Here is a 16,483-nt window from a genome sequence, read left to right as displayed (position 1 = left end):
CTGTGAGCCCGCGTACCCTGTGGATGGGGACATTGTCATTGTGGAAGAGACCACTCCCACCAGGATAGAAATGTTTCATAATAGGATAAAAGTGATCAGTCAGAATCGTTGATTTAAAGTGGGCATTACCGCTAAGAAGACGCGGACCTAAACCATGCCCACAACATTATATAATAAAACTAGTGATGCCTATAACAATAAAAGCAATTTGAAGCGTTCCATTACTACATATATTATATAAAAGTAATGCTTTTTTCCATATAGGCATCAAGTAAACAGCACCATTAAACAGAAAAGGTTTGCTCTACCAGTAAAAAAAATAATAATAAATAAATAACATTTTCACAGTATAACTTGTTTAAATCAACTCAACAATCAACTACTGTGTGTGATTTCTGAAGGAGCACTGCTGTTCCTAATAATCCCCCTAGGCCTTGAAGCCATTGTACTTTATTTATAATCAAAAAAAAGGCTTTAGTTAATTAAACTTCCTCATTCATTCACGAGTGTAACGTCTTTCCTTATTTGCATCATAGGGACAAAATGGGTAGGCATTAGTGAAGACCCGAGAGAAATTGAGAAAACATTATTGCGACTACACAAACATGGCAAAGTTGCTGTGGATGTTCACAAGCTTGCTGTACCATAATTTATGAATAACCTAAGAGAAGGTTGTAAGAATAATATTAAGAACAAGAAAACCTCAATAATAGAGCCATGCTCACTAAGGAAATAAATGTGAAAATAAATGAGGGAGAACTCTTCTATTTGCCAAATCTATTATACGGCTAAAGTGTAACAGTGGAAAATATCATTTCTTTTGTTAGTTGGCTTATTCATTTCATATTTCAATTTGGAAATCAGTGTTCAATAAATTAAATATGAAGCACCTTATATTGAAAGTTTTGCATGCTTACCTTATAAGCTCACTCTGGACATTTGAATTGAAATGAAGTCATTTAATTTTGTTACTTAACAAGAAAAATATACCATTAGATTTTACATATTATATTATATTATATTATATTATATTATATTATATTATATATAAAAATTCATCCTCAATTTAGGGCACACTTCTGAAAAAGAAACTTGCATCTATAAGAAAGCATGGAAAATGTAGATATTGGTGGGTGAAATTGGATCACTACCTCTAGATTGTAGGTTCCCAACTAGACATATTGGATCACTGCTCATAATGGTTCCATGGTGCATTCGAGACCTCGCTATTTTGATAATAATTTCTCCTCAACAGTTCTTTGGAAATCCCTTCAGTGCTCAGTAATCTCACACACAAACTGGTTCACTATCTGCCTTCTAATCAGACGCATGTCTGCAGTGACTGTGATAATAGGAATGATTAGGATTGCTTGGTGGAGAACACATCAATATTTGTTTTTTTTTCATACGATCATTTCTGTGAGAACTCTCTTATCAGACTCGATCTTATTTGGAGTAAAATCTTATTAAACTGTGATTGGATCAACAAATCAAAAATTGAGAAACAGCTATAAAACTCCTACTTGTGCTATCCAGGAGGTTGTGTTTCCATAGAAATAGGGATAGAAATATGATGTAAATGATGCCATCGTCTAAATATTCAAAAACATTATGTTATAAAATATGCCTATATCACACATCATTAACTCCCCACTTCCCCCACCCTCCTACACACCTTCCACAAACAACCTGAGATTTCATTTAGCGTCAAACAGCAACTTCTTTTACAGGATTTTGTATTTGATTTTCATTGTTCTCGACAACTCAAAAAAACTTTTCCCCTCCACACAAACACCCCGAGGTGACCAACTAGCCCAAGATAATGCAGCTGGCCACAACTTCAATTTCCTGACAAATCACACTACATTTCCTTTACAGAATGCAATTGTGTTCCACCAAGGCAAGATCAACAAAAGATTCAAGACGTCAAGAGGAAATAAAGTGGGTTATTTTGAGCCTGACATTTCAGCAAGTTGTTTGCCATTGGTTCCTACCTCAAAGCTCATCCAATGATACTGCAGGGTGTCAGGCACATGACAAAGAGGATGAGAAATGGGTTGGATAAAAGACTGGATCTCTCCAGGAAGTCGTGATATTCCTCAGTCTGGGGGAAGAAAACACACACACAAACACACAAACACAAACACATAGACATAAGCATAACTGCACATAATGAACAGAAAGAACTTCAGCCATAATTTACAATGCACCATTTTATTTGTTATGTATTATCGTACGAAAATCAGATGTATCCAAAAAAATTTTTTAAAAATTGGCTTTTTTAGCACCATCATTCATTTAAACCACTAGTATTCATTGCCAAAGCACACAAAAGTAATTTATAGAGAAAGCCCTGCCTTCACTCATGACAAAAAGAAGCACTGTTCACTTAACATTCATTATGGACAGAATTTTAACTAAATCTCTACAAATCCAATTCCAAGGCTATCCAAATCTGTGTAGAGTGCAATCTGTTCCTTCAATCTGCTGCGAGTTAACACTCTTCTCAGCCAGTTTTCTTTACTTGTGCAGACCTGCAGCACTAGGATGCTCTACTCCACTACCACGCTCTTCTTTTGTGTCTGAGACTGTGTCTGTACGTACGCATCTCCTTGCAACAGTCTCTGCGTCTAAGTTCCTGCCCTTCATCAGCGTGTATGTCTCCTGACAAAAGAACAAAGTGCATTAAACCTGCTTACATCGTACGCACAGACCGGCAGACCTATTTTGTCTCTCTGGAGAATAATAGAGACAATACATGAGAAACTTTGATCTAATTACAGTCATGTTTAATATTGTAAGATAAGGTTCGACGTACAAAGCCCCCCGCAGGGCAGTCTAAATTGGTTATGCTCTTGGAGAGAGGTCTCTTAATTCGAGGAATTAAGAATCTATGAATTATAGACCAGTAGAAAATGTTAAATGTTATTTTTGTATGTGACTCAAAGCTAAAGGCCATTTTTAGCTGCCGAAGAAAGCAGAATAGGAAATTGCCCTGAATATTCTATATTAACAAAAGATACAGTTTCTAGTTCTGATTTGTGAGTATGAATCGTGAACATTCAAGCGAAGATGTTCATCTAAAATGCATCGAGTGCTGTCAGCATTCTGGAGTGTTTCCATAAAGCTCCTTGTGGCCCATTTATATGGAGCAAATCTAAAAAACATACCAGTTCACTTCAAGGCCTCAAGCTCACACATATATTTTGTGGACAACTACAAAACAGCCAACTCAAAATCAACCCACAGCCTGAGTGCTGTGTCTGGCTCAATCTGGCTTCTAAACCTAAAATGAAACGATCGGCAAGCATCTGGCCCGAATCCAATTCCAGTGCTTTTCTATCTTGCCGAGCTGCAGCAGGCGTCCTGTGGCCAGGTTCTGCTGGGTGGGTGTTTGAGCAGCGTTTCTCTGATGCTTTTAACACAGAAACTAAAGCTCAGAAGGCGGCTAGTTATCTCCTGCTCCCTAGACTTCAGGTGAGGGGAAAGGGTTGACCATTTTTCTATACTACAGTACATGATTCTGTATCTTTCCAGTGTATCGTTCACTGTTGCAGGCCTCTCTCAATAAACATGTTTTACATTACTGTAGCTAAGTATAGCCAGGAGCAGAAAAGCAGAGGAATATAACTTGAATGAATCAGTGTTGGTTTGGGGTTCATGTGATATGTTTTGGGCATGCAGCCAGCATATTATTGTGTTTTATGTTTTGGTGAACTGGTTCCAGGAGGTTGCTTCATTTTTCTTCATGTCCTTCTTCCTCAGAAAACGATACGATCTGTTTTGAACTCAACATACCAAGTTCATGTAGAAAAATACTACCCAGCTGTCTTAATGACATCCTAATTATCCAGTCGTCAAATGGCTCGAAAATGTCAACCTTTGAGGACAGAATGCACTATTAACTGCGGTACAGCTGTACTCTTCAATTCAACTTTATTTCTATAGCACTTTTAACAACAGACCTTGTCACACGGCAGCTGTATAGAGATCCAGACGTAGATTTAGAACCATAATGAAAAAACCAGAGGCAAATGTGGCAAGGAAAAACTCAATGAGATGAGAAGACGAAGAAACCTTGAGAGGAAGTCCATGGTCATCTGGGTGACAGCGGAGAGTGCCTACATTCTGACTGGGAGAAATCGGGGACAACGCATTCAGTCTGTTTTAGAACCTTTGAAAGAAATATGGAGAAAACTTGGACAGTGTCTATGTTTCTGCCAACTTTAACGACATTTAACCCACAGCAGGTGCAGATTTTATAGTCCAGGTTTCACAATAAGGCCTGTCAGAAATTGTTTCTCTGATCACTCTTTAAAAATGTGCTCTCATTTTGGTTTGCATCTATAGCCATGTACAGAAAAACAACTACAATGAAAAGATATTTTAATACGGCGCCAATTATCTTAAACGAAATACAGGTTTAATGAAGCAAAACATTCTAATCGACAAAGGATATAAAATCCGAAAGGCAGAGAGAGCGAGAGCGAGAGAGAGAGCGATTACAGCACAGCTGCTCAGCTTGGCTTCACCTCAGCACTTTAACAATGTGTGTCTCAATGCAGCTCTCCCCGAGCACGACTGCCTTAACAGATTCCTGGAATAACATCCTGCATATGTAGGGCCTCCTTTGTTAGCCACAGTGTAGATTTAGAGAATAAATATATCTTTCACCAGCACTTCGACATGATGCCTTTAGAAAAGCTTAACTCATTGCATACGTCTCCGTGGCTCAGAGTCAAATGCACATCACATTGACCCGAAGCATAGAAAGCTATGACAAGAGCATGGCACGTCCTAACAGAAGAAGAAATCTATGGTAATGCCAGCTGTTTTTTTCCCCCAACGTGTAGCTCTACTTTGATTAAATCGGACCCATGAGGCAGGAAGACTTAGCAGCTCATCATCTGGAATAAAGCTCTGAGCTTTAGGAGGACTGCATAATGCACAGCCAACTGCCATTATATAGCTCTTTCTACACATATAGGACACGAACACACCTGGGCGCTTAATAGCAGTGCCTGAAACTTATATCCACATGCAGAAGTGCATTTCCATTATCTTTTCAATACGAGAATTAATTAATCCATCGTTTGCAAAATGTAACACAAAACAGGCATAAAGAAGAAACATGAACATAGCTGTTTACGATCTGATCAAATTAGGTGTACTATACTATAATTAGGTGTACTGTCATCTAACTATAAATTAGATTCTGTGCCAAAAGCACAGCATGACTGTGGTGAATGCTTAACACAATTATCCAGACCAAGCCTTGGCAATAGGCAATTTTTCCAACAGCAACCCAAGCATTGAGAATATCCTGCTGATTGTGGAGAGAAAACGGCTTCTTCAAACACAACATTTCAGTACAACACCAAGGGAAGATTAGCCCTTGCCCTTCAGCTGCCTATTAAAAGAAGAAGCACAGCTCCGTGTCCTGTTTTGGGCTACGGCAGAGCTTGCTAAAGTTGTCAGGTTGAGACTAGAAAGACAGTAGACATGTTGTGAATGCCCCGCTTTCCTCTCCTTTCACCAGTGCATTCCTGTCTCCCCCTGCTCTTACAGGGGGCAAATGATCTGACCCGAGCTATCTCCGATCCTTGCCCCACCACCCCCACTGACTAAAATCAATCTCTTTACTATTCAGGCCATGCCGTTGCTCCTGCTTAACTGCTGACCCCGTGACCTGACGGGATTGTGCAGGGAGGAAGACTCGCATTTGGGTTAGCCCTTTCAGTCTGGTGGGCGTCAGGCTGTCCAAAACAGTAATAGAGACGACTCAGGCCAAGTTGGTCATTTAAAAAAAAAAAAAAGAAAAGAAAAAAAGAAAAGAAAGAGAAACAAGAAATAACTACAGGGTGGTCCTTGTCCAGTTGGCACCTTGACATGGAAACACATTTTCAGCCAGCTGGTTTTCACTTTCTTCACTTCCCAGAGTGAAATAAACCACAGTGGAAATGGCTCTCCAAGCAGCATCCTTTGCGCACTCAAGGCCATGTTCTTCTTATGGAGGACCAGCAGGATGTGATTAACATGGAATAATAGCTCAGGAACAAGCCTGTTAACCAACCATAATATCAAGTGCACCGCCGAGAAAGAGACATACAATTTGCCTTTTGTGTTTCATTTCCCCATTTGCTGACAGTCTGCGATATGGGAGATTTGTGGAGGAGATCAGAGTGCTGGTTTAACCGATGAAGCGTTCAATATTACAATAAGCTGCTGCTATGAACGCAGAGAAAAAGATCGAGAGCAAAAGATGTGATTAGCTCTTTTACTTCCTCTCCAGGGTGTTATCATGCTAATTTAGGGAAGAGGGGGGGAAGAGGAAAAAAAAACAAAAAAAAAAAACACCGTTTGTCTGAATTGAAAATAGGACAGATGCCCACAGAGCACAAAAGCATGATTAACGGAGCATTTTTAGCTTATTTTGTTAAAGAGCAAATTGAAACACATACGGTGGCCGACAGTTAATTGGCAGTTGCTTTGAGCAGAAAAGAAATGCAAAAGATATGCATTGCTGAGGCTTTTGTTGACTTCGAGACTAATTCCACCATAAATGGTTGTTGATCTCTGTGTGCTTTTCTGTACAAAAACTCTTGGCTTGCCTTACTGTCCATTCAAAAAAACAGCAATCGATGAGCATGAATACAAATTCCAGCTGAGACATGCTGTGGCTTACAAAGAAATATATCTCAGGAAGACACTTGGCAGTCAACAGTTCTATCGACTCCTACTCCTTCCGTCCACAACCTTCCCACAATTTATAAAATCAAACACTAGCCACTATTTATAAAATTATTTTGTGCCCACACTAGGCTAAGCAAGCACACACACACACACTTATTTATTTATTTATTTGGGATGCACCGAATGTTCGGCAACCGAAATTATTCGGCCGAAAATAACCAAAAAAAAACCGTTCGGCTGAATAATAAGTGAAAAGGCAGAATAAATTTGATCAAACAATGACGTGTTTGATGACGCGACCAAATAGCCTAGCAACCAGAGTGAGCAAAGCTTTAATTGCAGCAAATATGTTGGCAGTGTGGAAGCATTTTAAAGTGTCGGAGAAAGATGTAAGAATGGTCGTTAAAGAAGTAGGCATATGTCTAGGACAATTATTCATTTGTTGTGGGTCCATCCACTATTTTGTTGTAGGCTACAGAGTGTTACATTCTTTCAGCAGTCAGTTATAGGCCTAACATAGGCTATTCAAGTGGGGCTCAAAGATGAGCACATCAAAATATTTTTATTTTACTCATTTATTTATTTCAAGTTATATTGTGCCTTGTTGGTAGCGTATGCCTGCTGGAATGAAAAAAAAAAATGTTCAGTTTTAAATATTTTCAAATTTTAGTTTTTGTAATTGATTTTTTCTTTGAAAAGCAAGACAAAATAGTAAAAAGCACATTCTGACTATTTAATTTATGCAATGGTGAAAAAAATGGCAAAATAAATGGAAAAACCGTGAAAAAAACGTGTTCGGTATTCGGCCAAGTTTTTCATTATATTCGGCTTCGCCTAAGAATTTTCATTTCGGTGCATCACTATATATATATATATATATATATATATATATATATATATATATATATATATATATATATATATATATATATATATATATATATATATATATATATATATATATATATATATAATATATTCCAGCTGACTCACCAAGCAGATGGAGTTTGTGCAAGATCGGGCTCAGGACATATATGAAGATGATGAAGGTCAAAGATATTTCTGGGGGAGGCTGACATGATTTTTTCAGGGATTGCGGTACCCCCATAACACTGACATCCGCTGCCCTTGCTATTTCGGTATACCTTAGACGTAGAGCATCAGGGAGGAAGAGAGAAAGGAAGGCGATGCGGGGGCTGGCTGTATATGAGGCAAACTGTTAGTGGTAATGAAATTGTGTGTGGTTGAGATCCGTCTACGGCAGGTTTTTGGTACGTCAGTGCGAGGCAGAGATTGTTCCCCTGGGACAAGCAGCTTGCCAGGACAGAGATAATGTGAGAAAGCAATAAAGAAAAATCAAATGAAGTTAGACCAGGGGCGCACACTATGTGCGTGTGCATGTGTTCTAGGTACAGCAAACGGTTTAAACAGAAACAGACAAAAGGCATGAAAAACATTTAGTAGTTGCACAACCGCACACATCTGCAAGCATATGTGCTCACACGCAAACATTCACACTGAACTGAGTCATCATATGGTTAACAGGAGACACACTTGAGGAATGAAAAAGGCATGGAGGAGGGGGGACCGAGGGGCCCTAGTGGTGTTTGGCCCTGTTCCAAGGGGAGATATGACACCGACTCCACTGACACCCACACCTTACAGCTAGCACTAAATATAGCCCCTGTGCTAATAGTGTCCAGCATTCACAGAAACTTACAGAGAGCTGAGTGGCTGCTAATCTTAAATCTGACCAAGTCCAGAATCAAACCTCTATTAGCAGCCATCGTTCAGATCCTCCCACCATTCAAAACCCAACACTGAGCGCAGTGAGATCACAGCCTTGCTGCTGCCCCGCTGCTCTTCTGGGGACACATGTACTGACTCTCGCCAAGATTCGCTCCCAGAAGGTCAAATGAGACTTCTATTTTGGGAGGCCTGGGAAATTGGAGGGATTTACATAATGTGCGTACGGTCACACTAGATTCACAGTGAACATCTAGCACGCCTCCAACAAAAAGACCACACTCACAAATAAAACCGGAATGAAAATCTCGATACTCACATCAAAGACCTTCTGTGTTGCTGATGAAACCCTGCCGTCCTGAATGAATAGGCTCTGATGATGCAGCTCTGCTGGATGAAGCTGTAGATTTAAGTGCAAAAAAAAAAAACCCAACAACTTGTCTTATCTTGAGGCTTTTAATTTCCTGCTCCATTTCACTTTTTAAAACCATAAAAAGGCTCATTTTAAAAACACGCAGCGCGGTAGATCTGTTACTCACATAGTACTGTAGATATTTAAAATACCATGTTGAGCATTGTGCCAAAGTATCATTAAAATCTGAAATTCCAAACATAAAATTCAACACTTCGAAATCGCTGGAAGTAAATAATAAAAAGCATCAAAAAAGGGCTTCAGTAATGGTCAGTGTTTTCCTGGGGAAAAAAAAAACTCTCGCAGAAGCTCATCATTTTCTCCCTCTGTCCCTCTGGATAAGAAGCAGCAGTTTTTTGGGTTTTATTTTTGACACTCCTGGGAAAACCATTAACGTCCCAAAAGCAACACAGGACTAGAGCACAAACCTGATTTAAAACAAACAAACAAACAAACAAACAAACAATAAATAAATAACTTGATGTGCCAAAAATCAAGAAGTTCAAGAAGTTTAAAATAATGTATTACATCTACTGTGTTTTATCTTGGGGCATAAAAAGCATGTGGAGATAACATTAGTTATTAGCAGTCTAGCTCTGAGAATAAAAAGTTGAAGCTTCACAATAGCTGCAATGCGAGCAGCTAATCAATGTGGGGGTGGGAAGAGCTGTTCCATTATAAAGTGTTTTAGAGGTCATTTAGAGCACAAATCTGGGCACCTCTAAACCTCTTCAGATTCGAGGAATCAATAACATGTATGCAGGCTCTGCAACAAATAAGGGCACAGAATTGCACTCCTGCGGGTTTGGTTTCATATTCGGAGATGGGGGTAATTAAAAAGGGCCTCAGTAGGAGTTAGTAGAGGGTGAAGCTTGTTCTCGCCCATAGCTAGCAGACTTGGCCCGTAATACTGGCATACCAATGCGAGAGGTACAAAAGGCTACTTGTGTGGTGGAAGCAAGGAGCTGAGGATGCAGCTGAATGTCCAAGTGCAATGAAATGGAGTTAGTCATCACTGTAATCTGTTGCGAAGACAAGCCAGGGGCAAAAGCTGTGTCTGCGTGACTTAGTCAGTCTGCTGGTTCTACCTCAGTATGATTTAGCCCTCACAATCGGTTATCCAAACACTTAAATATGACAGTTGGGCAAGGAGCGTGTTCTCTCTGTCATGCCAATCATTCTGTGTCCACACACGCACGCACCACCAAAGAACCTTAGCACATAACTACTTTTGAATTTGACCAAGATGGTTTAAAAAAAGAACACGAGAACAATTCTATTCCTGCTTAGTTCAGACTTTTGGCACAGAGAGAAGCTGTGTTCTCACACGTATTTCAACAACCCTTCGGTTTTCCTCCTCCAACTTCACACCTAAACACACACAATACGTAAGGGAAATTAAACTACAGGACAATTGCAGGCTCTGTGTTTCACAAGCTCTGCATCTCGGTCTCTTTATCTGTGATATTTGTTCATTTGCTGCCAGTTCCTTTGTACCGTGCATTACGTTTAGCAGCTCCATCCAGCCGGCAGTGAGGTAGATGACAATTCATCGTCCCACTACATCTGTGGTCAGTGCGGATTTGTCAGAACAGCCAAACAACTTGCTTGACAAAAGGGGTTAAAGTTTCTGATAAATGGCTTACAAAACCCACTGGAAGCGAGCCAGTCTGTCCGAAAGCAGTATGGAAATACTGAGGTCTGAGCACTGAGGTCTGTAATTTGTCCAAAGTGAAGTCCAGGACATACTATTGCTCTCTTTAACCTTGCCTAAAACTTGGCTTTTAATGTCTTTTCTCCCTTTAGTAATTATCATGTTGTTTTTCCCTGACTCCTCAAACAGACCAGAACAGTCTGGGGCATATTGCGTAAAACAGAAACTTGTTTTACATACACACTACTTCCTGAATGTAAGGAATTCATATTTTACCAATTAACTCAACAGTTTTAGATGATTACCTGTAAATAGCTAGGATGTTATTTTAGTAGATGTGTAATCCTTAAACTAAATAACTTCTACAATTTTCAAATTTCTGGCCTTTTCTTGGTGAATTTATGCATGAATAGATCCCCAAAAAGCTTACAGCAGAAGTTGCTTAAGTGTTTACTATTACTTCCTACAAAGGCTATAGCAGCAGTGCAATATGTTTTTCCCCACCCAGTGAGAGTAAGCCATGCTCGAAGGCCAAGGCTAGCTAGTCGTGCCGTTTGCACTGGCTCTGCTGCCCCGGTGTCACACTCAGGTTATGGATGATGTGGAGGCTCTACGACCGACAGGTAATAATTCACTCCCCAGAGGGACAAGGCCCAATACTGGACATGGGCAGCCATACAGGAAAATGGAGCACTCTTGCCTATTAAAAAGAAAGAAAGAAAAAAAAGCTCCTGCTGCCTTTTAATTTCTCCCCCTAGGTGTATCTGCCAGCTATTGGCAGCACTGTCACTACCACAATCAGTGTGAAATATGAGGGAAACATTACAAAGCGCTACAAATATTAAGAAGTGTGGCATGTGCTACAAACCTGCTCTTTTCAGAATGTATTTTAACTGTCTGTCACTAAAAAAAGTGTTACAATAATGGGGAAAACAAGGTTCAAAAGTAAAATGCGTCAATCTGCAGCCTGATGGAAAGGACTAAAAAAAGAAGAAAAGAATCGAGCAAAAAGATACTGAATGGTAGATGGCTTAGATCAGTGCTCATAGCACCAAGCCTATTTCAGCAGTCATTACCCAAAGAGCCATTAGGAAGGCACAGTCATCCGCAACACACCGCCAGCGTAACATCATTTAGGGCAAAACTACACCAGCGGAAATTGGAAGTAAAATTACACCCCGGGCTATATGCATCATTACCCACACTTGCAAAGGGCCTGGTGATGTGGAGCTTGGGAAAGGTGGAAGCAAGTTTACAGTTTAAAAGAACAGGATCGCTCACCCTTCATAAAACCTGACCATAAAGAACCTTCATTTTTGTTTATTACTGGAGTGCTTTAATAATACAGGAAATAGAAACATAAAAAATATAATGTTCAATTTCACCAATGTTTTCTAACTCAAGAGCTGACTGTTATTTCTTTATGAATGCATCAACAATTCTATAGCAATTATGTTTCTGAAAACCTTCACACGCACAGCATTTAACCTCTGCTTGGATGGCCAGATTAAAAAAACAAAAACAAAAACAACAACAACAAAAAAAAACAGTCTGGCTTTAAGCACAGGAGTAAAAAACAGAGCACATAGGCATTAACAGAAATTTGAGCAGCTTTCTACCACTAATGTTCATGCTTATGCTGTGCAATACTGGGAATAGCTTAGAGACGACGGGAATTGGACATGATTAAATAGCAGGTCTTCCCCGGTGTACCATCAGACTCTTGCAACTGATCCAGAATGCAGCTGCACGACTTGTTCTCAACCTTTCCAAGTTCTTTACGGCTCAACGTCACGCCACTGCTACATTCCCTCCATTGACTTCTTATATCATTCCACATCAAATTCAAAGCATGGATGTTTGCCTACAAAGTCAGAAACAGTCCCCTACCTACATGCAGGCACTTACCACACCCCACTCTGCACCACGTTAACTTCCAGCTGGTGTGACCCACCATCTCTCAAGATAAAAGGAAGACATGCCTCATGGCTGTTCTCTGTCCTGGCACCAAGGTGGTGGAAGGAACTTCTGCTGGCTGTCTGAACAGCTAAGTTCAAACGAAGACTAAACACCTTATAACTAAGCACTAATTAAAAATATATAATCAAACCGAACAACCTTGACTTGACTTGTACTCTTTTCATTGCTTTATAAACTCCTCTCTAACACTGTTTTTAACTTAATGAGTTTCTTAGACACTGACCTATTTTACTAGCTTGAGGACTTGTGTTAGCAATATATATTCGGATAAGAAGGTTGTAAATGCAAATGAAAAGAAAGCAAGCAAGCTGTTTGTTTACTGTGGCTGTTCAGTTTCATTTCTTCATGACACTGCAATGACATCACTAGCTGATTTCTACTTCTACAGGCATGGAGTGTTGATGTCTGCGTAGGTGTCTGTCAGAATGAACATGAACCCACTGATTTATATTTCTACACAGTTCTATATTTATGTTTCTTCGCAGGAACATAAATCAACCCTTTCTTTTATTATATAAACAAGCCAATTCATTTCCTTATCTGATTTCATCTCGTGATAAATCACTCCCAAAGCTATTGTTATTTACGTTACCTCTGTTAATGTAATGGAAAATGTGAATTAGTGCATGTAATCGTTAAAATAATCAAAATGTGATGTTCTGTACAGATTATGAAAGGAAGATTTTTTTTTTGTTCAAATGTTAAACGTTTGAATCTATTGAGTATGTTATTCATTCAGCCTCTTTCACTGTATGACGCATGTAACAGAAGAGAAATGATCTGAAAGATTAAATGCCATGATTTTACCATTACAGGGTCTACTCAGCATATTCTCTGCGTCAGGAAAAAAAAATTGCAGTCTTTTTTTTCCCCCCTTTTTTAAATGGGCACTTATATAGCAATTATGGCTGAAGCACACTTTGACCTGAAAAAGAATGGAGGAAAAACATGTGCAAAAAATAGCTTAGAGCTCAGCTATCAATTTATTAGCTTATTCACTTATTACTGTGACTTTAAGAAACGGCTTGGCTTACAGACTATTGTTGTGATTTAAACAAAGAAAAGAAAAGAAAGAAAAGAAAAGAAATGAAACATTTCCCTGTATGGCTCTTTCTGCTGGTCTGACAGTCCACAACTGATAAACATCTAGAGCTAAACAACAGCAAGCAATGATAGCGCGTCATGTATGAATAACTGAACGCTTAATATATGACAGTGGACTGGAGGGGTGAGAAAGGAAAAAACATTAAATAAACCCCATGCCAAAAATGACCCCCCCCCCCCCCCCAACACACAGAGAGAGAGAGAGAGAGAGAGAGAGAGAGAGAGAGAGAGAGAGAACAGTGAATGTTATTTGGCTCCATGTCTGCTCTTCAGTCAGAGACAAACTGCGTGACAGGGCTGACCAGGATGCGCAACAACGCTCCTACAGGATTAACAGCGTCCTCAAACTTAGCTCAGACAATCTGTTTATACCGATTAGTGAAACCATTCCGTAACATTCGACCAGAAGAGCCTAATGCTCACGTGACTGACAGCATAATCAAACTGCACTCAAAAATGCCTTCTGATCGCCTTCATCCACACAGCAATGCCCTCCAGCCGGCATCCTGTCCCCTCACAGCTGCAACTTCATCACCTCCGTTTCCGCTCAAAAACACTCTCATCTAAACACACACACACACACACGCCTGTTTCCCATTAGGTCTTCCCGAGCCGCTTTAATAAACACCGCACCGTGATGATCAGCTGCAAAACAATGGGCGCGTGGGAAAATCAGGGAGCGCAAAAACACACACATAAAAGATTCCAATTAAATCGAGTGTTTATGGAAAACAACGCCAGGTTCGAAGTAGAATCTCTCTCTCTCTCTCTCTCTCTCTCTCTCTCCACACACACACACACACACACACACACACCTACCAGCCTGCTGTGTTGATAAGAGCCAGACTGGTGGACGGAGCTCTGTGCAGGACTTTAAATTGCAGTGGTGAGTGCAAGACGGGCTTTGTGTCGCGCGCTGCAAAACACCCGAGCTCTGTGAAAGCGGTTCATACCCAATGCAGCAAACACTAGCTATTTACAAATACATCCCCCCAACACACACACACAGGGATGCATTTCCGTTTCCCCGAGTTACTAATGGAAAAAAACTTCCGATAGTAGAATAAAAACAGGCCAATTACCTTGGTTTTTCCCGCTATGTACAAGCTGAAAAGCTGACTCCGTGCAGAAGAAACCGCAAAAAAACGAACACGTGATTTAAAAAGCAGAAAGGTGTAGATTAGAGTTTTCCCACGCGGGTTATGTATTTTTTTTTCTTTTCTTCGGTTCAAACACACAACGCTAGTTAGTGTACACACACGCCTACAAAGCCAAGGCAGACTACTGCGCTCGAGAGACTCGACACTGTGGGCGTGTTCTATTTAAACCACGCCCACGACTATTGACTTACATGGCGTCTGTCCAATAGAAAGCGGAGAAAGTCTTTTATGTCGTTCACTTTCAAAAAAATTTCCCTTCAGCGCTCCAAACAATAAAACAACAGTTTATGAACGTTGATTAAAATACATGAATACATTTTTTAAAAATCTACGTTTTGGTGTGGACACGTTAAAGCAGCATAAAAACGTACTATTGTGATATACTGTTTAGTACAATTGATAGCTTTATAGCCGTTGTAGGTGAAGGGAAGGGAGAAGTAGGCTAATGTGAAACTGCCCGAGGTAAATACTAATCTCCAAACAGGTATATATACCTGTACAGATCTTGAAACTATTTTAATAAAATCTGGGTTGAATAAAATGTTTCTGAGTCAGAGTGAATTGCAGTGATGGGCAGCACTGTGGAACTGCAAGTAGCATTGCCACCTCATGGTTCTAGAGATTTGCATGTTCTTCACATAGGTTTCCTCTGGGTTCTGCAGTTTCATCCTTACCTCCCAAAAACCTTCCAGTAAAATCGGTTATTCTGAATTGCCCACCTCTTGCCCTAGGATGTACTCTGGATTCACTGTAGTTACTGAAGATAAAAAAAATAAATTGCACTGGCTTTTTTAAATGTTTAGTTAGTTTCTAATGAACCAGCTTTCCAGAGATTTTCCAAAGGACAGTCCATATGTAGACTCAAATTCAGTCCAATACTGAGCTGAGCCATTGAGTTCTAAATCTATAAACCATTTTACATTCATAAAGCCTGCTGTTAGTCATGCTTCTTAAACTGTGACCTTCATAATCGACTAACTAAAACTTCTATCTACAGGAAATAAGGCAACAAAAGCTCTAGACAAATGATTACGCTTTTTGTTCCCTGTCACAGGCTTATAAAATCAGCCACTGAAGAAGTACATTTACATATTATCATGTGCTGCAGCCTAATCACAAGCTCACTAAGTTGTGATTGAATATCCAGGATAAGGCTACTGCAATTTTCTCTGTAGGTCAGAGAAAATTCTAACCCAAGGACACAAGGTAGTGCAGTAAAGGCAGTAGACCATATACTTATATCAGACTTATTTTTTCCTCTTTTGTACAAAGTTGCAGAACAAAGTTACATACAATAAAAAAAATCTAATAATGGTCCTGGTGAATTCGATCAGAAGAGCAAATACTGAGACATCACAGAGCATTCTGAGAAATGTCTTTTCTCAAAAACTCGTTGGCAATTCAGAAAGAAATGTGCAATGTATGCAATGCTGAACTGTTATGTTTAAGGTCTTCACATACAGTATGCTGTATAGAAATTAGTCCACCCTGTTGTTTCTGCTTCATATTTTTCATGGTCAATAGAACCACAGTGGGGTTTTAGAATTATTCCCCCGATAGATGTATCCGAGTAATTTTCTTTGGCAGCTTCACTTTTTCCTGTGAGCCCAAATTTTGTGGTGAAGAGAAAGTGCTCCAAATGATTCCACAGCAGGCTTTGCTTGTGATACTCAGAATCAGTTCAGTTCACAATTTTGGCACTTCAGTCACTAACAGCTTCAGTTTCAGATGATC

The 16,483-nt window shown here is 39.8% G+C and overlaps 1 protein-coding gene across 6 annotated transcripts in view; it reads right to left on the bottom strand.

The window, feature by feature from the left end:
* sema6e (sema domain, transmembrane domain (TM), and cytoplasmic domain, (semaphorin) 6E) overlaps nucleotides 1-14,878 on the bottom strand; it is a 142,578-nt gene extending 127,700 nt beyond the window's left edge. For 5 of the 6 annotated variants that reach the window (XM_053629805.1, XM_053629835.1, XM_053629844.1 and 2 more), the window contains exons 1-2: nucleotides 14,672-14,878; nucleotides 1,995-2,104 (exon numbers count right to left, since the gene is read on the bottom strand). The gene's annotated coding sequence lies outside the window, so the exon portion shown is untranslated. Of the gene's footprint in view, nucleotides 1-1,994; nucleotides 2,105-8,758; nucleotides 8,840-14,671 lie in introns of all 6 variants that reach the window. The other variant, XM_053629821.1, reaches the window with a different exon arrangement.
* Between the last annotated feature and the right edge of the window lie 1,605 nt (nucleotides 14,879-16,483).

The sequence above is a fragment of the Ictalurus furcatus genome, chromosome 1, assembly GCF_023375685.1.
Source record: "Ictalurus furcatus strain D&B chromosome 1, Billie_1.0, whole genome shotgun sequence".
NCBI classification, from domain to species: domain Eukaryota; kingdom Metazoa; phylum Chordata; class Actinopteri; order Siluriformes; family Ictaluridae; genus Ictalurus; species Ictalurus furcatus.
This window is presented reverse-complemented; position numbering and strand designations above follow the sequence as displayed.